Genomic DNA, 26,549 nt, shown 5'->3' with positions numbered 1-26,549 from the left:
AACTAAAATCATAAAATTAAAAACTAAAATCAAAATCAAATTCATTTCCATCTCCACTTCAACTGATTCTTCTTCTTTTCTTCTCAACCCAATCCTATAAACTAGGTTTTAGACACATAAAATTGCTCGAAAATTGAAAATTTTGAAATCAAATTTTTCCTGGTTTATCAGAATCGGTTAACGTTAATGTATATGTGATCCGATTGCAAATAGAAACGGTTTATGTTCATGCCCACAAAGACCGATTGCCCTTGATATGTTTTCTGGTTCGAGAAATTTGAACCATAATCGGATTACATTAGCACTTATAAAACCGATTGTTGATGTATAATGTTAGAATCATATTTTATATGTGTGTCGAGTAAACCGATTGTTGTTCTCAATTTTTCTATATCTTTTTTTTGTTAGAATCGGATTACATGAGCATTCTTATAAACCGATTCTTGTTGTGCAATATCAGGAATCGGTTTTTACATATGTATCGTGTAAATCGATTTTGGTTAACCCATTTTTTTCAGTTAATACTCGATCATAAAATGAGTATGAAATCATACTCGATTTCATTTCATTAACTCGGGTATATAATGAATTTTAATTTTATTTGATGTTTAACAACACATAATTCACAGATAAAAAAGAGAAAATTTACCTACAATCGGTTTACGTTCATGCCAATATAAACCGATTATGGTCGGTTTATTTTCATGTCCATATAAACCGATTATGGGTAGAAGCTAGTTTCAAAAAATCTCTGTATGTTTTTGAGGTTACAATTGGTATATGTTTTTGACAACATATACCGATTCTGAGTTGGTGTTCTTCAAAAAATTTCAAAATTTCAAACTTTTTCATGTTCAAATGATTAATTAACACACGTTAATTTCACATCTAACACTATATTTTACCACTAATCAGACGAATTAACACTAATTAATCAGGGATAAATTAACCATTAAGAAAATAGTTGGTTAAGGGGTTTCTATGAATTACTTCTTAATGATCCTATTTTGTCATGTAGCTATAGGCCCCAATTAAGTGGCATAGCCCCATTTAGCCAGGATTGTTTCAAGATTTCAAGAAGTTGAATGAAAGGGGGATTATTATAAGTACCCATGCTGGATTAAATAAACAAAGTACGAAGCAAATAACCTAATAAGGCATCCAATAAAAGAGCGTCCAGAGTGACAGATCAAGTGAGTGGAGATCTTCAAATACACTCCTCTTTGTTGGCGCATGCTATGCAATTAAGTAGCTAAAGTAACCGGTGCACAACTGCCGATGGTACAAGCGAGAACGTCCATGTATTCTCTAGTGATTGTGAATGAGTCGTAAACATTCCCATCGCTGCTCTTCTTGTATTCAAAAACAAGAGAAGTGTGGTTGAATGCAGTCATTTTCACAAACCCAAAATCAAAATCTTTGTATAAAATCCATCTCGTCTTTAGATCTGTGAATTTCGATAGATGGCTTCCACCTCCTCCTACAACTACGTGAATGGTTCCATTCCATAGCCCTGAAAAGTGCGACGTAGTTGAGTTGACAAAGATATTCTGCATTACCACACAATGTACAAGATTAGTATCAGTTCACAGTCAATTATCGTATGGTGTGAAGGGGCAACAACTGATCTAAGTTGAAAAGGCTGATGATTGAAGGCCTACAGTTGAAACAGCTAGAGTTTTGAGTTTAACTTAGAACTAACAGAAGATAGAAGAGTTTAAGAAGAGAAAACTTAACAGAAAACTTGTTCTTTTGTTATTAACTTCACGTGTTACAATTGGTTTTACAAGATGCATATATATACAAAGTCTTCCTTGAACTACAAGGTAAGATAGTTTCCAAACCTAAACCAATTTCCTAAAATACAACAGACTTGTTTGACAAAATAAACGTGTGTTACTTAGCACACGTGCTATATTCCTTAACACCCTCCCGCAAGCGTAACGGGTGATCTTGAACCGTTAGCTTGAACCTTAAGAGAGAAAACCGACCTTTAGATAGAGGTTTGGTGAAGATATCTGCAATTTGATCCTTAGAAGATACAAATCTGACATCAAGAAGTTTCAAAGCAACCTGATCACGTACAAAATGATAATCAATCTCAATATGTTTCTTTCTTGCATGAAATATAGGATTAACAGTAAGATAAGTTGCACCCAGATTGTCACACCATAGAACCGGAGGTGATTGAGTGGAAGCACGAAGTTCTGAGAGAAGTGATTGAATCCACATAATTTCAGCAGTAGAAATAGCAAGACCCCTATATTCTGCTTCAGTGCTAGAACGTGACACAGTTTTCTGTTTACGAGCACTCCAAGAGATAATGTTACCACCCAAAATTACACAATAACCACTGGTTGAACGTCGATCTTCAAGAGAACCATCCCAATCTGAATCAGGATATGCACTGAAAGATAATTGTAGAGAAGGAGATGGTCGAAGAAGTATACCAAAAGTAGGCGTTTCCTTAAGATAACGAAGGATGCGTTTTACTAAGCTCCAGTGAAACATAGTAGGTGCATGCATAAATTGACAAACCTTATTAACAACATATGCCAAATCCGGACGAGTAAAAGTTAAATATTGTAGAGCTCCAACAATACTACGATATTCAGTAGCATCAGTTAATAAAGTACTGCGATCAGAAGATATATCCCCAGAAGTGCTAAGTGGTGTTTGAATAGGCTTAACACCATCCATTTTTGCACGAATAAGAAGATCATGAGCATACCTTTGTTGAGAAAGAAACAATCCTGAGGATGTACGAACTGCTTAAATTCCATGAAAATAAGATAAGAGGCCAAGATCTTTAATTGCGAATTCTTGTTGTAGACGATCAAGAATATATTTAGCACCGGTAGAATTAGAACCAGTAAAAATAATGTCATCCACATAGACCAGCAAATAGATAGTACCATGAGAACCGTTGTAGATGAACAAGGACGAGTCACACTTCGAAGTGATAAAACCAATTTGCAAGAAAAGGTACTAAGCCTGTGATACCACGCACGGGGTGCTTGTTTGAGTCCATAAAGAGAACGGTGTAATTAGCAGACATGCGTAGGAAAACGAGGATCCACATAGCCAGGTGGCTGCTTCATATACACTTCTTCGTGAAGTTCTCCATGCAAAAAGGCATTCTACACATCAAGTTGACGAATAGGCCAATTGGAAGACAAAGTCAATGTAAGAATATTACGTATAGTACATGGTTTAACAACTGGACTAAAAGTTTCATAGTAATCAATACCCTCTTGCTGATTATATCCTTTTGCAACCAAGCGTGACTTTCGTCGTGCAATCGTACCATCAGGATTGCGTTTAATACGAAATACCCATTTACATCCAATAACATTCATAGAAGGATCATATTTTACTAACGACCACGTACCATTTCGAAGTAAAGCATTAATCTCATCATCGGAAGACGTACGCCATTTGGGATCTTTGTGAGCTTGTGAAATACAAGTAGGCTCGAGAAGAGAATCACATACCAAGGCATATTTCGAATTTGGTTTAAAAGTACCATGTTTGGCCCTTGTTACCATTGGATGTGTAACAATAGTAGAAGTAGGATCAGATGTAGGAGCCAATTCGCTGGATACAGAATTTGTCGACGAAACTTCACCAGAATTTGTTAACGAAACATCATTAGTGACGATTGAATCCGACATAGCAGTGATTGGAACTGTCGGTTGTGGCTGCTGGATGATTGGTGCTTTCGGCTCAGTGATTGGTACTGTCGGTTGAGTACTAATGATTGGTGTTGTCGGCTGACTACTAATGATTGGTGTTGTCGGCTGAGTGCTAATCATTGGTGATGTCGGCTGAATTTGGTGACTGCTGGCGGCTGATGAGTTGTACTGTCTGACATGCGATGATTGCCACTGATGATTGGTGCTGGAGGTGGGAGCAGAAGAGACCGAGAGCGAGTAGACAAAGTCGGTGGTAAAGAAGGAGTCAAGGGGGTAGAAATGGTTACCTGTGAAGGAGTCGACACCGGAGAAGGCTGTGATATAGTGGCGAAAGGAAAAGTGGTCTCATCAAAAACAACATGACGACTAACGTATATCCGTCCTGTAGGGATATGGAGACATTTGTAGCCTTTTTGAGAAGGACTATAACCAATAAAAACACAAGGAGAAGAAAGTGGCTCCATATTATGAGATCTATATGGACGTAGGTGAGGATAACACAAACAACCAAATAGGCGAAGCAAAGTGTAAACTGGTGGGAGACCAAAAAGAACTTCATACAGAGAAGTATTATGAATAGAGGTAGACGGAACATGGTTCATTAAAAAACAAGTAGTGTAAAAAGAGTCATACCAATATGAGGATGGTACAGAAGCCATGTTTAGAATTGTAAGACCAGTTTCACGAATATGACGATGACGGCGTTCCACCAAACCGTTTTGTTCAGAAGTATGCGGACAAGAAAATCGATGAAAAATACCAAGTTGTTGAAGATGCGGAGTAGGTTTTCGATATTCAAGTGCATTATCGGATTGAATTTTTTTTATTTTGCGATTAAAAAGATTTTCAACGTTCTTTTGAAACAAAAAGAATATAGAAAAGACATCAGATTTCTGAGACATAGGAAACATCCAAGTAAAACGACTAAAAGCATCAATAAATATGACATAATATTTGTATCCTTCATTAGAAAAAATATGAGAAGCTCCCCAAACATCAGAGACAATTAAATCTAATGGATTCAAATAAGTAGTTTTACTGGAATGAAAAGGTAATTTATGACTCCTATGTTCATGACAAGATGAACAAAACTTAATAGTCTGACTAGAAACTGGAAGTGAAAACTGGGAAACAACTTTATGCATTGTGCGCATCATTGGATGTCCTAATCTAGAGTGCCAATCTTGTAAGGTAGCACGCTCCCCTATGTAGGCTTTAGAAGATTGAAACGAATCATCAAGTTGATAGAGACCACCCCTCCTACTGCCGCGAAGAAGAACCTTCCCGGTACATCGATCCTTCACAAGACAAAAAGTTGGATGAAATTCAAATAAGACATTATTGTCAGTAGTAAATCGAGAAACAGACAATAGATTATGTGAAATTTGTGGTGCATGAAGAATATTGCGAAGCTGCAACTTACGGTTGGGAGTTCCCAAAAAAGAGGATCCAACATTGGAAATTGGAATAGAAGAACCATTACCCATTTGAATTTGTTCAGGACCAGTATATTCGTTGGAAAATTGAAGATGAGAAAGATCATTCGTTATATGATCTGTAGCACCACTCTCAGGAGTCCACGTAGGAGTAGGTAATAAACCAGTTCGAGCAACATAAGCACGAGGAGCAGAGGTTGGTGGCTGACGTCGAGGAGGACGAAAACTACGATCGAAGCAATTCCAACAATCGTTAGCTTCATGGTTCTTGCGACCACATAATTGGCAGGGTATCTTCACTTCTGAACGAGAGTTGGAAGTCTGAGATGGAGCTGGGCCGAGAAGGGAAGTCTGATGTTGGTGACGAGCTGGGCTGTTCAGAGAGAACGAATTCTGGGACGATCAGGAGATCGTAAGTAGTTTGAAGCAGACGGACGAGCTGGGCTTGGTGCGGCGATATTGGCAACAGGCCGGGAGTTCAGTAACTTTCCTTGGTTTTCAATACAAAGTTCAAACGTAAGAAGATAGGTGATGAAATCCTCTAGTTTCATGGCTCCCATGGAAGTCGTAAGAGAGGTAACAATAACATCATATGCAGTATCTAAGCCAGCGAGGATGCAGTGACATAACTCATACTCAGTAACAACAGTATCAGCAACAACGAGATTGTCAACAATGTTGCGAGCTCGATCAATGTAATCTCTCATAGAAAGAGATCCTTTGCGTAAAGCCCTAAGTTCACATTGCAGATGATGAATGTGTGCATCTGATTTTGAAGCAAAAAGAGATTCAAGAGAAGACCAAACAACATGAGAACTTGTGAGACGATGAACTTGACGGAGAACAGCAGGAGTTAGCGAGGAGAAAATCCAGCCAAGAAGAATACGGTCTTGCTTCAGCCAAGGAGCGTACGCAGGATTCGGGTTGTCACTGTTGGGAAGAGTGGGAGACGGGCTTGGATTGGCACCGGTAAGAAAACTATCGAGCTCATAACCTTGGAGATATGGGAGAAACTGAGCACGCCATAAAGAGTAATTTGTGTCATCAAGTTTGACAGTGATAATGTGGTGAGGTTGTGAAAAAACAGATGAAGCCATCATTGATTGAGATGAGTTGATTATAGTTGAAACAACAGAAGATGTTGAGGCAGCGGAAGACATGAGGATCAACTAGGATGATACCAAGTTGAAACAACTAGAGTTTTGAGTTTAACTTAGAACTAACAGAAGATAAAAGAGTTTGAGAAGAGAAGACTTAACAGAAAACTTGTTCTTTTGTTATTAACTTGACGTGTTACAATTGGTTTTACAAGATGCATATATATACAAAGTCTTCCTTGAACTACAAGGTAAGATAATTTCCAAGCCTAAACCAATTTTCTAAAATACAAAAGACTTTTTTGACAAGATAAACGTGTGTTACTTAACACACGTCCTATATGCCTTAACACCTACCTCGTACATCAGGCAAGTTCTCTCATAACTGTGAACATGGCCATAGTAAGCAATATCAACTCTGTATTTCTGCCATAGTTTCTGTAGACTACTTCTTCCCATGGGTGCTTCGAATGAACCTTGTTGAGCATACCAGTCGTTAGATGAATAGCCAAGAACCCGATGAGTGGCGAAAATAAGCCACAGTTGTTTTTGTCTGTCTGCTGTTGCAAAAAATTTCTCGATGAATTTGTACTGCTCAGTTCCCTCTCCAGTCATGTTCAGAGTCACCAATGCAAAAGCGGAACATACCATAGTCGACAGAGCACCTAAGATATAAGCATTTTCAACAAGCACAATCTAAAGGATTAACATTATTGAGATAAAGAGAGAAAATAAAAAAAAAAAACCAGTAATTTGCACGATTTTCGGCTGGTACATAGAACATTGTTTCAGCAGGTACACCACATTCTCCGCCAGAGTCTGTGTGTCATAAATGGATCCTGAATTTGGCCAATCTCGCTCGTGGTTTCTACTAAAATAGAAATTTTTTGAAGCAAAATGAGCAAATTAATCCCTATTAAATAAAAAATAGGCCGTATGCCCAGGACCGTCTCAGACATTAAGATGACCTTGTGCAAAAATTCTTGAACCGCCTTTTGATCCTAATTTTCTAAAGTACATATAAATAACCTAGTTTAATTGGGGGCCATGGAATTTTGTTTGCCCCCCAAATTTTTCAGGGGTGTAAAAATCGGAAGATGAATATACTATTTTACCTTTGATTAATATGTTTTTTCAAGTAACGATCCTCATTAACGACCCCTCACCGACATTAACGACAGTTTAGGGTCGTCATATACATCATGATCAAAACAATAACGACTCTAAACTGTCATACACTAACGACTCTTTTTAGAGATTAAGGACAGTCTATAACGACATTTCTAAAACATTAACGATTGTTTAAGTCGTCAAATGCGTAACCAAAACAGTAACGACCCTTCCAAAGGGTCGTCAGGGAATTGATCATTTTTATAACGACCTAAAACTGTCGTACATTTCCGGCATTAATGAATCTTCGACAGTTTAGAGTCGTCACATAAACAGTCTAAACATTAACGACTGTTGAGGGTCGTCAATGAAAATTTTTGATACCTTGACGATTTTTCATACTATCTGGGCAAAAAAAAAAAGAGAAAGTTAGACTAAAAATTGCAGACAGAAATTCTGGAAAAAAAAATCAAACTCTAATTAAGTAAGATTATCACTAATTAATTAAGATCATCACTAATTAATTAAATTTTAACTCTAATCATTTAGAGGCATTTTAGCCATTTAAAAAATATTTTTATAAGGGGTGACCCAAATTAGGTTCTGGTGCCTTTTTTGTCCTCTAGTGCATGACCCCCAATTAATTCCGATGGCCCCCAATTAAACTAGGATAAATAATACTCCCTCCGTTTCACAAAGACAGTCCGCTTTAACTTTCTCAAAATATTAAGGAGACCATATTATTTTACTTGGCTACCCTTAGTTACTTACCTATTTTATTTTAATAAAAATGCTAGCAATAAAGACAATCCAAAATTGTTGTGAGAATTATAAATACGAAATATAAAAGGAAAATTTAAAAGATATCGAATTTATGAAGTATAAACTTTGTAAGGAATTTAATTTTTAGAGTTAAATGTATATTTCCTTAAAGGAATGAAGGATATATTTGTTTCCTCAATTATACTAATTTCTTTAATATTTTAGATTGAGTCACGTTAAAAATAGATTTATGATTATAAAGAATTCAAGGGTATATTAGAGAGTTCATTGAAAAAGTATAACTATAAACAGAAGCTGGACACAATTTTGAAACTGACGAAAAAAAAAATAGAGGACGGTCTTTCGGAAACAGAGGGAGGATAGTTTTTCCTTTGCCCCTACAATGTCATTTTTAGCCGGTAGGACCTTTTCAGAGCGCGTATTAATACAATATAGGTATCTAACGTAGTAGCTATGCTAGACCTAATTTAGTACCAAACATTTCGAAATAGCAATGTAATATTACATGTTTGGCTTGATGACAAATAGCGAGAACAAATTCGGTTCCAAATGTGAACTGAATGATTTGGATAGCATTTCTTCACATCCCTCAAAATGATATATAGTAATATTGTTCCCTGCACAATCCTCTTACTCTTAGTGAATTATGAACTTCCCTAGGTTCTCAATTTATAGTTAAAACTACCAACAAGTAAGGAGGAGGGTTGAACTCTAAGGTTTTTGATACTTGGAATTTCCCTTAATTTACACTTTGGTAACTACAATTATTTTTCTATCTGAAACTAAGTCCCATTACAAAAAAATGGAGCAGCTTATTAAGCTTCTTAGTTATCCTAGTCATTTTATTGTGAACATAGTTGGAATTGCAGGTGGTCTTTGTATCCTCTGGAAAGATGTCTAAAAATTCGTAGTTCTGCTTATAATGTGGTGAATTGTGAACACTGTATTGATGCTAGATCTAAAATTCTTATGTCCTGTATGTATGGTGCTTTGCAAAATGGAAACAGGGATGATCAATGGAATTTTGTGAAAATTTTTAGTGAAAACATTAGCCTGCCATGGATTCTAATTGTTGATTTAAATTTCATTCTTAGTAATGATGAAAAAGAAGGAGGTAACCTCATACTCAAACTACTCATGATATTGCTAGAAATTTTGTTGATGATTTAGGTCTCCAAAGTGTTGAATTTACAGGTAATCCATATACCTGGTCTAATAAAAGACATGGAATTGACCTTGTTCAGGAAAGACTAGATAGAGTTCTGGGTAACGATTCTTGGGTTAATCTTTATAATGAATTTCATGTTTACCATCTAGCTCCCATAGCCAGTGATCACAACCCTATTGTCCTAACTAGTTCTAGAGTTTCTAATCCTGTTAGAAGACCTATAAAATTCAATAGGTGTTGGCTAGCTGATCCAAGATGTAAAGATCTCATTAAAGAAAACTGGAATGCTTGTAATAACGGATCTGCTGCCTTCAGACAAAAAAATAACTTGAAACATGTGAAGTTTGTTTTAAAATATTGGAATATCCAATCTTTTGGACATATTCAGACTAATATTAGCAATATCAATAACCAGCTAGAATTACTTCATTCTCAAGGGGTTGTGGATACCAATGATAATAAGATTGTTAGTCTCTTAGCTGACCTTCATAAATGGCAGAATATAGAGGAAGATTTCTGGAAATAAAGAGCTAAGGATGACACTCTAGCTTTAGATGACAGGAATACTAGATATTTTCACAATAGGGCCAATTATAGAAAAAGAAAAACACAGATTGAAGCTATACAAGACTCTACTGGTATTTGGATCACTGATAGGGAAGGAATAGCGTCTAATTAATTACAACATTTCTCTAAGATTTCCAAGACAAGTGACCCCTATAAAGATAGAAGTTTTCTTGATCATATTAGTCCTTGTGTTTCTTCCTCTGATAATATTGCTTTGTTAAGAATGCCATCCCATGAAAAAATAAAAGATGTTGTGTTCAAAATGAAGTCATGGACCTCTCCTGGTCCAGATGGCTTCCCCCCTGGGTTTTACCAATAGTTGTGGGATATTGTTGGCAATGATACTATTCACATGGTGCAAATTTTTTTTCACAACAAGTTCATTCTAAAGGAGAACAATCACAATTTTATTTCCTTGATACCTAAAATAGATTGTCCTAAGAATGCAACTGATTTTAGACCTATAAGTTTGTGTAATACTTCTTATAAGATTATCTCAAAACTTTTATCCAATAGATTAAAACCATTATTGAGTAAAATCATCAGTCCTTATCAAACTGCTTTTGTCCAAAATAGGCTCATGACAGACAATATTGTAATTGCTCATGAAATTGTTGACACTCTTAAGAAACATAAATCTAAAAAAGGTGTTATGGCTGTAAAACTTGACATGAGTAAAGCTTTTGATAGGATTGAATGGAGTTTTTTGGAGGATTGTTTGAAATGCCATGGTTTTGATTATGATTTTTGCAAGATGATAATGCAATATGTGTCAACTGTCTCCACTTCTGTGCTTCTAAATGGTGCTCCAGGTGAACAATTCAGACCAACAAGGGGATTGAGACAAGGTGATCCCTTGTCTCCTTAAGTTTTTATTTTATGCATGGACATTTTTTCTAAAGCTCTGATGAATGCTGAAGATAACAATATTATTAAAGGTATTAAAGTTACTCCTGCCAGTCCTTCTGTGTCTCATCTTTTTTTTGCAGATGATCTTTTGATCTTCACTAAAGCAAATCCTAAAGAGGTTAGACATCTCAACTCCATCATTGAAAATTTTAGTAGCATATCTGGTCAAGCCATAAACTTTGACAAGTCTGGACTTGCTTTCTGTAGGATCAGAATCTCGCAACAACTATGTTTCAGCGAAATTATCAATGACACAACACTTAAGCGTCGCAAAACAACTCCAGAAATGATAAAATAAACGACGTCAGCTAAGAACACGAGAAAGGTATGATAGTCCTGCGAAAACTAGAGAGTTTGCGAAAATGAATATTTGTAAGGTTGCGAGAATGTCGCAAACCATATCCGAAAATAAAGGACAGATTAGCTGTCATCCACTATATATTTCCTTATAAATAATTATTCGAGTTGTAAAGAAAGGGAGAGATCCTTTTTGAGTAAGAATCAAGTAAATAGGAGATAGAAAGTCCAAAGTAGAGATCATTCTTAACTTCTTTATCTTTCTTGTAAGAACATTCAAAAATTAATCAATAAAATTAAGAGTGTAAACCTAAAAATGAGTTGATCAACAATGAAATCATATGAGGGGTGTAATGTAGGATTTCCTGCAACTACACTTTCAGTCCTAAAACTTGTAACCAAGATAAAAATACCATTACTAATATTCTTAACATTAGAAGAATGGGTTTACAGGAGAAGTATTTAGGAGTTCCATTGCTGCTTCAAAGGAACAAAACTGAAAGTTTCTCAGGTATGTTTGATAAATTTGGGTGCAAATTAGGTAATCGGAGAGCTAACCATTTAAACCAGCCTGCTAGAACTATTCTCACTTAAACAGTTTTAGGATCTATTGCTACTCATCATATGAGTGTGTTTCCTATGCCTAAAAAGTTGACTGATAGAATGGATAGTATTCAAAGAAGGTTCTGGTGAGGTAAGAGTAATAACAATAGAGGTTTCTATTTCAAAAACTGGTCTACTGTTGCTAATTCTAAAATGAAAGGTGGTCTGAATATCAGACAATCTTCCCTTTTTAATCAAGCTCTCCTAGCTAAAATAGCCTGGAGTATGTTACAGGATCCTAATTCTTTGTGGGTTCAGATTTTAATGCATAAATACTTTCCTAACTGCTCTCCTTTTTCAGATGGAATTAGTACCAAAGGAAGCTAGATATGGAGAGGCATTTTCCAAGGACTGCAAATTGTTAAAAAACACTGTTGTTGGGAAATTGCTAATGGCAGGGACATTAATATATGGAAAGATATGTGGTTGCCTGAATCTAAAGAATTAGTTCCCTCTACCAACTGGTCTTCTAGAGTTGAGTATGTTTCTCAACTTATTGAGAAAGATACTAAAAGCTGGGATTTGAACATGGTAAATATTCTGTTCCCTGAAGAAATTGTTGAGCAGATTTGTAGAATTAGAATCCCAATGATAGGAAAGGATAAAATTAGGTGGACAGGTACTAGAAATGGGAAGTTCACAGTCAAGTCTGCTTACAATATCTTATTAGATGAGTACTCTTCAGGTGTTACCAGTAGCAATAACAATTTTCCATGGAAGAGACTGTGGAAATGAGTTTACCTCCTAAAGTTCTCCATCTCCTATGGAGAATTCTTCAAGACTGTGTTCCTACTAGAGAAAAAATGGTTAAACATGTTCAAACCATTGATGACATTTGTCCTTTATGTGGTAATTGTAAGGAAGATGTTCAACATCTTTTTTTGCATTGTTCTGTTACTCAGCGTATTTGGTTTGCTATGGATACCACTGTGCTTATCTATGTTGGTAATCTGGATTTGGTCTCTTGGTTAACTAACATGTTTACAACTCAAAATTTTAATGATGCGCAGCTGCAGGTAAAGATCAGGTTTGTTGGTTGTATGCTGTGGCACATCTGGAAACTCAGATGTGCTATAATTTTTGATAATGCTCAGTTCAAGCCAGATAGTTTTATCCATGATTTTAAAAATTATATTTCAGAGATTGAAGAAAACATTATAACCCCACATAGTATTAGTAGAACTACTTCTATACCTCTGAAGTGGTTGGCACCTGTAGATTTTGCAATCAAAATAAATTCTGATGTCTCTTTAATTACTAAAAGGTTACCAGTGGGTGTGGGACTAATAGCTCGCAACTCTGCAGGAACTTTTATTGCAGCAAAAGGGAGTTCATCAACAGTTGTAGATGAAGAGCAAGGGGAGGCTATTGCAGCGTTGGAAGCACTGAAATGGTCTAAGGAAAGGAATTTTACGGAGCTGCACTTGGAAGGCGACAACATCAATATAGTGGATGCAATTAATGGAATCACTGGTAGAATAAATTGGATGACAAATAGTGTCATCCAAGAATGTCTTGTTTTACTTAATTCATTTAGTAGATGGAAATGCTCTCATGTTAAAAGAGAAGCAAATAGAGTGGCTGATGATTTAGCAAAATATGCAAGATATAACGCAAACTCGGTTTGGTATGATCATCCTCAAGATTTTATCGCTCGAAATCTGGAGATAGACAATGTACAAGTTTGATTTTTCAATCTATTAAATTTTTCCTATCAAAAAAAAAAACAAAAAACAAACATAAGTTTAAAGATTTTGGGCTTGAGAACGTTTCTATATTCCAGCCCATCTAAATTAGAGAAGATCAAGAAAGTTGGGCTTTCAATTGATAACCCAAAAATGTAATTTTTTTTGAATGATTTTTTAGGGACCATGGTTTTTTTAAGGGGACCATGATTTTATTAGGCCATCTTCCCTATAGTGATAAGGGATGTCCTAAAACGTTGAAATGACTAACCTACCCTTAACCTAATATAATTTAAAACCAACCTAATAACCACCTATATATATATATATATATATAACCACCACCTCCTCCCACCACCACCGCCCACCACCGCCGATTACCACCACCACCATCTCCGATTATCACCACCACCAACTACCGATTACCACCACCACCGCCCACCACCACCGATTACCACCACCACCACCTCTGATTATCACCACCACCAACCACCGATTACCACCACCACCTCCTCCCACCACCACCACCACCGCCTATTTCAGAAATGTAACAACATCAATGCAATCACAATTAAGTTCGGTTACATAAAAATTTTATCGAGTATAAAAGACGCCAGCCGCAACCTAATTCTGCCATGGGACCACTCCAGAGGTATTTTCCAACAAACCTTTCACTTTAATTTGATTTTGATTGCTTCAATCGAATAGAAATCATCAAAATAGAGTTTTAATAGGAGTTACAGAGCCATGTTCGGTTAGGCCGATTTTCCAAAAAAACCTAGTTTACTAACCGAACTTCTTGAAAATGAAGAACACGAAGAACAATTCGGTTCTATTGGATTTAAAACTAAGTCACCGAACTCTCTGTTCGGTTGTTTCGAAATTTTTTTTAAAACTACAAAGTAACCGAACTCCACCCTTAGAACCGAAAAAAAACAAATCCAGTCTAACCGAACTGTGTTATTGTGGCCACTATGTTGAGTTCCAAAATAACGGAACTTAGCCAATAGATTTCGGTTTGTTCGCAAAATTTTTTAAAACTACAAAGTAACCGAACTTAGCCAATAGATGCTGGAACTTCACATTTTTTTTGTTTGTTAAGCTCGGTAACTTCACAATTTTATCGCAGAAACCGAACTTAGAGTTCTGTTGGTTAGCTGTTAGGTTCAAGTTTGCGAAAAACCGAACTTTGTAAACTTATATACTCTTATATTATGTAAAGTTCGGTTAGATCAAAAGTGCATGCAGTTTGCGAACCAACCGAACATAACGCTGTAACTCCTAGAAATTATTAGAGAGTTCGGTAACCTGCGTGTTTGGAACAAGTAACCGAACTACACTTTCAGATGAGCTCGCACTAGTGGAAAACAGAAGTTCCGCGACCGTCAGAACAAGTCATATATACGTATTATACGACTACTTCCAACCGTCTCTGTTGGGGTCTCTGATAAAGCGTCGCTGTCTCGTACGACCTTAAGCCGTGGGTCTCAAAATAACGACGTATTTTAAGGGTAACGAGGTACAGACCCTTAACCGTGGGTCTCAGATTTAAATTATAATATAAAAAAAATATAGATTCGGATTTGCTGAAATGCCTGAATGGCTAAATCTGAAAAATCTGACTGCATCAAAGTCAAGTCAAGTCAAATTGAACTCAAGTCCAAGTCAAAGTCAAATCAAATGGAAGTCAAAGTCACATCAAAGTCAAGTCGAAGTCAAATTGAAATTCAAATTTAACTCAAATTTAAACTCCAATTGAGAATTCAACTTCCATTCTTTCATTCATTGGGTTTAAATTACACATAAGAATGAAATTCTTAGTTCATAACAACACATGTCCAAGCTAGCTAATAAGTTCTAACGACATGCTCAACTAATAGACGACGTTCCGACAATGTGTGATAGGCAAGAATCGAAATTTTAAAGCTGCAGCTAATTCCAAACCAAAAGAAACATATAAAACATGCCTTGAGAATACCATGCCTCTCACTATGGTGTAAGCTCCAAAGTAACCAGGATATCAATAGAACCTACATATCAAAACACAATAATTCAGAAGGGATAGATAACAGTCCTGAATAATACAAGCTGCAAAGATGAACAATCCTGAATAATACGTACAGGCTGCAAAGATGAACAAATTACTCTCAAAGAAGCACATGACATCTTACTCTGCAGTTGAGAAAACAACCTCGCAACCCTTGTCACCATTTTCCATGACGAATCTCAGTACATCACAGAAAAATAGTAATAATGAGTAATATTCTTGGAAAATAAATTTTATTCTAAGAACCTTAACAATGGACAGTGGAGTAACCTGAGAAATACGTCAAACAAAAGAAGAACTATATATCCATTCTTTCCTTTACCCAAAAGTCTGTGTTATAATCTAAATAACCAGCACACTACTCAAAGCTATAGAAAAAAAGAGTTAAAACTTGCATTACCATTCTAATGATACTTTCATGATTAACATGAAACAAAAACATCAAAATAAAACATGTACAATGTAAGTAAGTCAAGGTTTTAGAACTAAACTTCCATAGTAATCACCATGGAAGATTTGGATCAATGGATGGTCCTATGTATTAGAAAGCAACATTACCAGATGAGCTACAAGACAAGTTATGTCCAAATGAGCTACATGACAGTTGTAGGAATTACGAATAATAATCAAAAAACCTCGAAAATATTATGCAGTCAGCTTATTAACTGGTTAAGTTAAGTTATGAGGTAAAAGATTATAAGTGAGGTCATTTATTACTATCTACCTTCATATTTCACAGATCAAAAATAACTTGTATACTTTCACTCACAAGTAGCATATATACCAGCATAAGGTCTTATTAATTCAAACCAGATGGGAGTATAATTAAAGTAAAGGAAGATTATCTTTTAAATAAGCCACATGTTATAGTTTAATCATCTCAGCTCTATAGTTGTGGATCATACCCAAGGGAGCAGCATATTCCCACCTCCTAGTATTCTCCTTGATGTTAACTGCACAATTCAGGTGCAAGGTTCTGATAAGAAGACAAAAATGAAAGTAACTCTGTAATTTGCAATTCTTGGAACATGGTGACATCAGTATTTTGGTACGAGTCTTAGCTTTTCCCCTGTCACTAATTTTTCTGCAGACTAACCAAGATTACTTATTTGGTGTATGACTAAAATATTTTAGTAAATCTGAGGTTAAAGACCTCCAGTTTGAACTAAAAACTGGGTTGACATATAATAAACAGTTGACCTCCAATATGAGCTCAATTTTCAGTCCAGTTACTGTGCAGCAAATAAACAGTCGACACAATGAGAAAAAACAAGAATCCATTTCAACATTATTTTGCAAAACATAATTGACTTATACGCGTAAATTAGGACTGTCCAAGTTAGAAAGATCAGTCACCTTTCTTTCTCATGGGTAAAACTTCTATGAGATTTTCAAAAAATCAATGCATTGATAGTCACATTGCTGATGCCTTTCCTGTCATGGATCAAGTTCTTCCTTGCCTATTTGCTGCATTGCCAAAATCAAAACCATTACAAAACCCCAATTCACATATAACAACATCTAAGACGAAACTCGCAAGTTCGACAAACGAAATTTTGCCTGAATAGAATGAATGAGGAAGCATGCCTCTTTGGTTTATCAGGGTCTACTGCAATGGTTTCACCCTTAAGCTTCTTTTTCTTCTGTTGGTTCACTTTCGATTTCTGCAATTACACACTGCATTAGACTCCAATTCCACAACAATTCACAAATTTCGTCGAATGGATAAACAAACAAACCTTGATTATGTTTTCAGTTTTCTCATTCTTCTTAAGCATCAGTAAAGCTTCCTGCTTATGAATGTTGTCAATGGCCTTTTCGGCTTCAATTGATCCCGCTCCTTCCTACAAATCTTACAAACAACAAGAGTTAAAAACAATTCAACTCGATATCGAAAATTCTCGCAAAATGCGTAATCAAGTGTTCACATTGCTTACTTATTTTTCTTGCCATCCTTGGCTTATGCTGCACCTTTTTGCTTGAACTGCAAGTACTGTTCAAGCAATTCCATTGCAGTTTTCTGCTTCTGATCCTCTTCGAGTAGATTCATAGCCTCGTTCTCGCGCTTTTCTTTGCCAACAATCTGCAAGTAAGCTTCTCTATCAGATTTTTTCTCTTCATATAGTTTTTTATCTTCTTTAGTTACATTCTTCCATTTGGATCCTAAAATGTTTGAAACTTCTTTGAATTCTGCATCTGGGTTCTCTTTTTTAACCTCAGCCCATTGACCTTTGCACCATAAAACATAAGATGATGATGGTTTCTTCATCTCTGGGTTCTTCTGCTTCTTTCTCTCTCAGAGATTGAACCAGTGGAAGACTCCGCACCTACAAAAAAAAATCCCCAAATCAAAATTAAACCCAGATTCAGAAATCTAAGATCAAGAAATTGAAACCCTTAATCCAGAATTTATCAATTAGCCAAACCCTAAGTCTAGAAGAAATCAAATATCAAGATCAATACTCAAAACTCAAACCCTAAATCAAAACTTCTGTTTCAACAATTCATGATCAATAAACGAAAACCCTTTATCTAAAAATCAAAACCCCTAATCAGAAACTCTGATTCAGCAAATCAAGATCAAGATATGGAAACCCGTTATCAAAAATTTATGAACCCTAAATTTAAAAACCAGAGATGAAGAAAGCTATACCACAGTAGGATTAAATTCCTTCAACTTCTGCAATTTCGTCAACTCAATTTAAGTTTCAGCTGTTCTTTCCCTTTAATCTCCAACTCCTCTTCTTTCAATTTCAACATCCCGTCACGATCTTTCTAGCTTCAGTTTTCTCCTTAACCGCAAAGATGAAAAGAAGAAGATGTTTCAAGAACAATAGATGGATTTCTTCCTGACGGGGAAAGGGGCTATGTTTAAGAGCAACGATTTAATTGATTTCTTTTGAGGGTTTTTTCAGTCTCGATTTGGTGGTGAGGATGAAGAAGATGGATAAGATCGCATGAGGAGACCGAGAGAGAGAAGAAGAAAGAGAAACTGAGATGAGAAATGGGAGAGAGAAAATGTATTTATACGCTCTATCAAATAATAAAAAATTATTACCCCTAAATCGGTTTCCATGGGTCGCGGGATCGGCAGCAATTTTAGGGCAAAATAGTAATTATTCAAAGACGGCTACTAGTCATCTCGGAATTTCTCCGTGTTTTTATTATATCAGAGACGGATATCTTTGGTCAACGGTCCAACTACTGTTATTGAGGGTCTCTGATGTGGGTCCTAGAAACCCCATTTTCCACTAGTGTCGGTTACTTGTTCATCTCATGGGGCAACCGAACTACAACTTCAGATGAGTTCGGTTACTTGTTCTTCATATAAAGTAACTGAACTGTTCAAAATCAAGTTCAAATCCGGATCATTTTGAAGATTAACAAATGGTCTAGGAGAGGATGGAGATGAAGAATCAGATGAGTTTTCATCATTTCAATACTCAAACTTAGTGAATTGGAAAAAAAAATTATTTTCCATGTTTTTCTCCTTCATCTTGTCTAACTCTACTCTCTCAATAATTCTACTCAACTAATAATAAACCCATCTTTTAATTTAATCTCACTAATTATTTTTAACTCAATCATTCACTAATCATAACCTAAAATTAATTAAGAGGATAGATTAGGTATTAAATAAATAACTAGATATGGGGTGACCTAGAATTACTTCTAATGTCTTTACCCAAAATAAAACCATGGTCCCTCCAAAAAAACCATGGTCCCCAAAAAATCGTTCTTTTTTTTGGGACGCCTTGTGCGGGAGCACACCTTGCCACCCTTCAAAGCCGGCCCTGTGTATGCCTACATGTAGTTGCGAACTGAGACATTTACATACCTAGCAACCATGTAAGGTACATCGGAGGTAATTGGTTCAACCATTTCGGTGGATTGATCCCATTGAGAGAGGAAACCATTTGCGTAAGGCAAGTCACCTATGTGAAAGACAATATCATAGTTCCCCAAATCCTTGGCAAGAGTATCTGTTGTATTAAGAGATCCTGGCTGGTAATTTTGATACTCATTTGAACCATCACGTTCTGCCTTTCCAGTGTCTCCAAAGATAATAACACGTTGTAAAGAATTCTGACCAGGATATGGTTGTGCATTTAATGAGCAGCGTTTACTCCAAACATATGTACCATCCATCAACTTATGCCCCAACTTGTATGTATACCTGTGATGACTCAGGCATTAGTTTGTACTACATATATATATCTGTCATATTATCGTAACGATTCTTTAATAACAAACAATACGAGCTTTCAATGGATGATGAGATGAACCAAGTTACTTCTGATTTGGCCACAAGTTCTTTAAGAAACTTGTGTGGAAGAAGCCAGGTTCTCTCCAGCCAACAGCTCTTGCAGGTGGACCTGATCCAAAACCACGCTTTCATGTTACAGAAAGGAAATTCCTATAGGCCATCATTTGTTTACGCACACGAAACAGGAATTGGAAACACAATGTTCATACCACACATGCTGGTTTGAGTGAACGTTAATGTCCCAGCCGGAGAATGGGTTTGTGTTTCACCAGCAAGTCCCCATCTAACAAAAGGAGTTGCCTCGTTGATGTCATAATCACTTGTCCAAGTAACAGTCATCTATGTCAAACATTACCAACATTACTATGTAAGTTAGAACCGTATATTTATATTCTTCAGAACCAAAATGGAACATGAAATATTTAAACTTACTTCATCCCAAGACTTTCCAAGTGCAAGACGGGGATAAAGAGGTGCCTTTGGGTTTGCAAAAGAGATTTTGTTTGAAGTTGCAAACAACTTGGGCTACAAGAATAAAAAACATAACCAGAACAGATAATTATAATACGATTTAAAATATTGTTAGAACGAAATTTAAATTCAAGTTAAATACAATCCGATCAAAATTTCACCTTGGCAAGTCCACCAGAAAATAATCCAAATGCAAAATCATATCTTTGATTGATTAGACGGAATTTCAACGATACATGTCCCGTATTGACGTAATCAGGAGTTGACTCGTTCGCAAATTTGTACTGAAAAAAATCATTTAAGTAACATGGATTAATGAACAACTACTTAACATACGAATTTTCCTATAAACACTCGACTAACAATAGGCTCATTAAGTAAAGTAATAAAGGTGGAAAACGGGAACCTTAATTGGGGCAGTAACCAATAATGGGGTTAGGTACTCTGGGTTGCCAGTTGTAGGATCGTATGTGGAAGCACTGCACATATCCTCTTAGCGTCAGATAGTAATCAAGAAAATATGTACGTAGGAAGAAACATGATATGATCGATAGCAAACCCATGAAAGCATTAGATGAAAGTATGGCAATAATGTGATGAGAATCTTACTTAAATGTAGCAGGAGAAAAAACTGCGACCCAATCATTTGCAGTGGGATGGGGGTGTTTAACAGTCACAGTTATCCATTTGCTACTTTGTCCCTGTCAATCAAACACGTAAATTTGGTAACTTCTTTCTTTTCTTTTTTCTCCATGCCAATTAGGCAATTACTATCTATGGGACTGATAAGCTGAAACGAAAGATTCTGTTGTCTAGCTAGTTTAGAGTCCATGAACCCGTCACGTTTACTGGACCGAGAAAGGATCCGAAAAAAAAATCTTCTCGCTCATCAGATATATCGATGAACATGTTTAAAATTTTGAAAATGGTTTGGAGTTTAGACTAGTTGGATGATGTAGGACATCTGCGTCAGTATCAACAGTCATTGTTGATCCCTTACGCTTGTATCGACACTGACTGTTGATCCCTTGCGTCTGTTTTAGTTTACTTGCTTTGCAAGTTCTTTTACTTTCCTAGTTTAGGTAGAATTCCTTTTCTATTCTTTTTAGTCGGTCATGCTAGTCTATATAAAGGCTAAGCCTTCTTGTTTAGAGGACACATCTTATTACACATCTTATTATCAATATTATTATCAAGTTTGTTTATCAATCTTTTGTCTTAGAATCTTGATCCTAGAATCAGTTTTCTATTAAGTTTCTGATGAAACTTAAACCTATCCCGTTACCCCTGTTTTGTGCTACACTAGTTGGTATCAGATACAGAGTTTTTCGATTTTTATCTAGAAACAGATCCTTTACACAGCTTCCGCAACAACTCAAAAACCCTAAATTTTCCAAAACAACCTACCTTGCCTTACAATGGGAGACAAGTTCGCACAAATTGATATTGATGCCATTGTCGAAGCTATTTGGGCCAAACTTTCCGGTAAAAAAGTACAAAAAAATTCATCATCTTCTAATGCTTCTGTAGTTGTTTCGGCTACGTCAGTTAGTGAAGACGAGAAGGAAGTTACTGTTACAATTTCATCTTCTGCTCAAGAAATTTTGTTATCATCTATGGGTGTTAAAGATGTTTCGACTACACCTGTTCCTGACGAAGGAAAAAAATCAAGTAGACAAAGCTTCGGTTGCTTCCCAAGAGATTAATGATAAACCTATTCCAAGAGCACAGTTTGAAGATTTTGTGGAATGTTTTAGACAGTTCAATGAGGTTCCGTTTGAACCAGTTATTATAGTTTCTTCTCAAACTGATAAAGAAAATCATGTTCTTATGCAAGAAGAAAATCTGGTCGGCGAAGAGGAGGAATCACATAACAATATAGATGTCTCATTATCAAATCATGAGGAGTTATCGTTTTCTGATGGTTCTATAGCTATTTCGGCCACAACAGGTGAGGATCCTACAAAAGAAACTTGGCCAAAGGATGATGAATATCAGCTGAATGGTAAGTCTTTGGATCTTAGCTTAATAGCTTCTGATATTGATATGCCTGTCTTATCTAGGGATGAACATAATCAAGTTATTGATCAACTGCATACACAAATAGTATTGCATACAAACCCTAGTAAGGCTAAACTCGTTGAGATAGCCAATGAGAATTATTTTGTGTCGCCACCATATACTTCTGTAGATATGTTAGTATCTCGATCTCAAGATGAAATTACTATAGGAAGTTATACCAGTAGACTATCTTTAGCAAGAAAGCTACTTTGGAATTTCAATAACGTCAAGTTTAAAACATATCCAAGTGTTGATATTCACATTGAAGAAACGTTTGTTCAATGGTCTATACCAAAAGGTATTGGGTGGAAAAATTTGTCTCTTTCACCTGCAGTTGAAGACTTAGGATTCAACGGTTTGTTGTTTCCTAATAGTTTGCCTAAAATTCTTCCTGTTGGGTTTCATTTTCGTGTTGCTATTGCATATGTCTATATTTGACGTTTACATCTAAGTTTAGGTGACTCGCCATATTTTCTAAGGTCAGTAGAACATCTTTTCAATCATGGAATTAATTATATATGTGACTATGATGTTGTGTTGATTACTGCTCACAACCCAAGCACTATAGTTCAAGTTGATCAGAAGTATTGGCATGGAAACTTCAACATCTTTTCTTTGAGAAATCATGGAGGGATTTTTTGGATATTTTATGTTCCTGCTATATGTATAAATAATTACAGTGGGAGAATCCGTGGTCGAGTTCTCTCTAATACAGGGAAGAAAATATTAATAGGAGATCTTATAGTTGTAGATCTACCATCTGTGACAGAGATGGAACTATTCGTATCTAGTGAAGGATATGGCTCTTAGTACGATGACTGTTTAGACAACACAAAACCAAACTGTAAAGGAGACTTTCGGTTAGAATGGAGTTGGTTTGTTGGACCTGTAAGCTTATCAAAGGTCGTTACTTTTTCGAGACAAGTTTTAGTTAAGCAAATATGCATGTCTACAACTGATGTGTCACTTAATATCGTGGATGTGCATAAGTGGGATCGTAGATAGGTTAGAGCCGAGGCTTGCGTGCCACTGATTGAAGAAATTGTGGTTTATTTACAAATGGGTGCAACAACGGAACTCACTCTTGATCTCATGAAATTTTTTCGTGTAAAAAGGTTGTTTTTGCTCGGAAAGGGAGTGACAGATTATATTTTCTTCACATACTACGGTGAATCCTTCCTTTGTCGAGTATGGCTTGGACCTTTATGTTTCTCAGACTACCATAAATCTTTGTTCGGCACTGCGATGGTTGTTTGGTGGCCTGATGAATGCAAACGTCTACTTGTAGTTGTACCAGTTGATGGACCTTGGAATGATATGTGGTGTTACTTAGATTACGCACTTCAAAAGATAATTCGAAGGGACGATTCTCTATCCAAGATATTTGGAGTTCGGATGGCTTTTATAGAATGTATGATGCTTTATGGAGGAATTTTATTAGCAGCATATTCCGAGTTCAGTTTTCAAATCATGATTAAGATTTTCATAGAAGCAAAATCCCATATACAGTACTATTCTAGAGAATCATTGTGTCGATCAAGGAAGTGTGATTATTCGAACTGGTGATTTCGTTGAGGAATATTTTCCTATCTTTTTCCGGTTCTTCGAATTATTTTCTTCAATCCTTGTGAAAGCAGCGACATATCTACTCTTCTTCGTGATTATAATATGGTACCTGGTGGTGAACATGCATTCAGTATTCTCTTCTACACTTTGGGCCTGCAATAACAAAGATATTTTTAGAGTTTTTCTTGCTTGGATTGAGAAGTTTGATGAACTCGAGACATGGAACAGCAGAACATCTTATTTTCAACACGTTACTTGGGAACCTGGAGGAAATTCTTCATTTATTATGATCAGTAATGGTGTTGCTGAAGACGAACTAGCTATTTTTGAGCTTAGAGAGTTCGAGCAGATCTTAATCTTTACAAAACCTGGTGTCGATGACGATGCTCATGAATATAGTTTTAAAGATGTTTATGGTACACTTCACTTGCAGCACGAACAAGGAGTGGCGAGAAGAGAATCTGTATCAGGTAGTTTATATTTTTCTTGCTATATTGCTCAGTTTGGCGAACATACTAGTCACGTTGGGACTGGAAGTGATGATCCACGTAACATTCTGGAACTGTTGACACTTTTACTCCTAGATGCAATCCACGGAGACAGTAAAATTGATAAGTTCTTGGTTGAGAAGAACTCTCTTGTGAAGTTTCCGACAACAAGAAGCATAAGATGGACAAATGCACATTTCACCCATTTCGTTGCATTTGACATCCAACCACCTGCGAGTACTGAACTAGAGCTGTTGACAACATGTGAGAAATTTAATTTTGTCATAAGACTTTGTGGAGATTGCAATATTTGTGGAGTATTTGATCCAATTTTTGTGCTGATTAAGGAATACGGTGCTTATACTACATCGGGTTTGATGAGCTGTTGTCGTCACAAATATTTTGGTCTTCTTGGTGGGGTAGTACACATACTAACCATGGCCGTAAAGGACGAGGTGGAAATATTTTGGTGGGGTGTATTCCATAAGGAATCAGACCTGGTTAAAGTACGAAATTTGGGAGTTGTACAAGTGATGCTTAAATCCAGCGATAAATTGTTTGGTAAACAAGATTCGAAGCACCTCCACACCTATTTGGGTACCAGAAAGTTTAATTCTTGCATTAATCACCTGGACTCAGGTATCGTAAATTCTCAGGAGACTATCGTGAATTCTCTAAGAAGCTTTTCCAACGACGAATACCTAGAATCACCAAACTTGGAATCGAGCAAGAGTGCATTTGCCGGAATTATACGAGGGACTAATACCGGAACGGTTATGTTAACTGCAACGGTTTCAATATTCTCTGTGAGAAAAATTTTGGACGACACCTCAGAAAAGATGGTTGAGCACGTCAGTTTCATGGAGATAAGAGAAGAACTCCACAATAATGGATACACTATGAGTAGGATTGAACCGATTAATGATGGTGAACGGTTCAATGACATGATTAGTTTCTCGTTCTTTTCTCGACCTACTTCTACGTCGCCACTTGCGACAATTTTAGACAACACTGTGGACGCCAGACGATACGTAGAAGATAGAAGACTTGGTTGGTGGATTCCGTTCCAAAGCAGAAATGTTGGTGCTAGTTACAAGGTGCTACTCAAATTTTTGGACCAACCAAGAAACTTGTCAATGGAATTTTCTTTCAAGAGTGTAACTCATAACTTTGGAGATAGACATATTGTACTAGTGGTGGACGTTGTTGACATGCTTTACATTACCACCACTGACAACCTGAATTTTGTGTTCGATCGAGGAAAATTGAGACACATTTTTTGGATACTTCAGTTTATAATCTCTAGATCTAAGAGTTTTGTGTGCGATCGTGGTAAGCCGGTAAACGTGATAGCTACATTTTTCATGGAGGAAAAGAATTCGTATTATGTGATGATAGCTCGAAGCGTGGAGCAATATATGGAGAGAATGAAGTTTTTTTTCTTACTAGCTAATTCGAGGACGAGTTTCTTTCAAGAAGGAGGGACTGATGTAGGACATTTGCGTCTGTATCAACAATCATTGTTGATCCCTTACGCTTGTATGAACACTGACTGTTGATCCCTTGCGTCTGTTTTAGTTTACTTGCTTTGCAAGTTCTTTTACTTTCCTAGTTTAGGTAGAATTCCTTTTCTATTGTTTTTAGTCGGTCATGCTAGTCTATATAAAGGCTAAGCCTTCTTGATTAGAGGACACATCTTATTACACATCTTATTATCAATATTATTATCAAGTTTGTTTATCAATCTTTTGTCTTAGAATCTTGATCCTAGAATCAGTTTTATATTAAATTTCTGACGAAACTTAAAACCTATCCCCGTTACCCCTGTTTTGTGCTACACTATTGGACGTGTTGAAATCACCGGAAAGGCAAAAATCACTCAAACTAATGGTGCCGAATCAAAGTCGTACCAGAAAATGACATGCCCAACCAAGCAACAACAAATGCATGGTCAGGTAGAAATCCTAGAGAAGGAAAGAAGAAAATACAGAACGAAAATCCCTCGACAGAAATATTTGTGAGCTTGCGAGGGTTATGTACAAAAATATATTGTATGTAACATCTCTATATATTTAGAAAACTATTTTTACCGGGCAAATTAAAAAGACAAAGGTGCAGAACATAGGCAGGAGAAGAAAAAACTTAGCTGGTTTCAAAGTAAATTAATCACTCCCCGGTTTGCAGTTTATGCATGTACCTTTAGACCAAGAAGACATGGAGTGGCTGCAATTGAGGCTTCTGGATGGATTCCCAGTTCGAGTTCATGCATAGAAATCTTGGATAAAGGTTGCACCCCCAT

The 26,549-nt window shown here is 36.4% G+C and overlaps 1 pseudogene; it reads right to left on the bottom strand.

Moving 5' to 3' along the window:
• Nucleotides 1–1,244: 1,244 nt before the first annotated feature.
• LOC113354037 lies at nucleotides 1,245–26,549 on the bottom strand (annotated as a pseudogene).

The sequence above is a fragment of the Papaver somniferum genome, chromosome 2 (assembly GCF_003573695.1).
Source record: "Papaver somniferum cultivar HN1 chromosome 2, ASM357369v1, whole genome shotgun sequence".
Classification (NCBI taxonomy): Eukaryota; Viridiplantae; Streptophyta; class Magnoliopsida; order Ranunculales; family Papaveraceae; genus Papaver; species Papaver somniferum.
The sequence above is the reverse complement of the archived record's forward strand: the minus strand, read 5'-3'. Positions and strand labels throughout refer to the sequence as shown.